We start from the raw sequence: 578 nt of genomic DNA, 5'->3' as shown, positions 1-578 counted from the left end.
CTAAAAAGAGAAGGTAGATAAGGCAGATTTCAATGACAAAGAAAGGTATATAGAGCAAAATTAGTTTGAAGTGAGACAGATTAAACAAGACCCTTAGGAAAAAATTTTAAGGACAATATCTTGAAATGAAGGAGCACTACAGCTCTCCCTCTGTAAAACCAACAACAAAATCAAAAGGGAAAACTTAAAACGAGTGCTTCTAGGCAAAATAAAAAAACGTAGCGTAGCAGAATACTCGTTTTAATGCATTATTAAGCTGAAATTATATTGGAATCAACATATTTGAAGTTTTGGACTGCTTATTTTTATTCAGCACATGAAAATAGGTCATTGAACTCACTCTATGAAACAACCATTTGAAAACATAAAAAAAAAGAGAATCTGCTGGTTTTGATTTTGACACCCCAGTCTTCTAATCGAAAGTATTTACAAGCTTGGTTTATAATTTCTTTTCTGCTTGAGTACAGAGAATGTGTATGGGTATCTTAAGATTAATACAGTCAAATTAGCTCTTAGAAAAATTGTGTAGGATTCTGAAGCCAAAATGTTTTGTCATCTTTTTGGCCTGAATTTTTGTT

Source organism: Artemia sp. Qi Xiang Cuo, unplaced genomic scaffold, assembly GCF_049724085.1.
Source record: "Artemia sp. Qi Xiang Cuo unplaced genomic scaffold, ASM4972408v1 HiC_scaffold_2952, whole genome shotgun sequence".
NCBI lineage: Eukaryota > Metazoa > Arthropoda > Branchiopoda > Anostraca > Artemiidae > Artemia > Artemia sp. Qi Xiang Cuo.
This window is presented reverse-complemented; position numbering follows the sequence as displayed.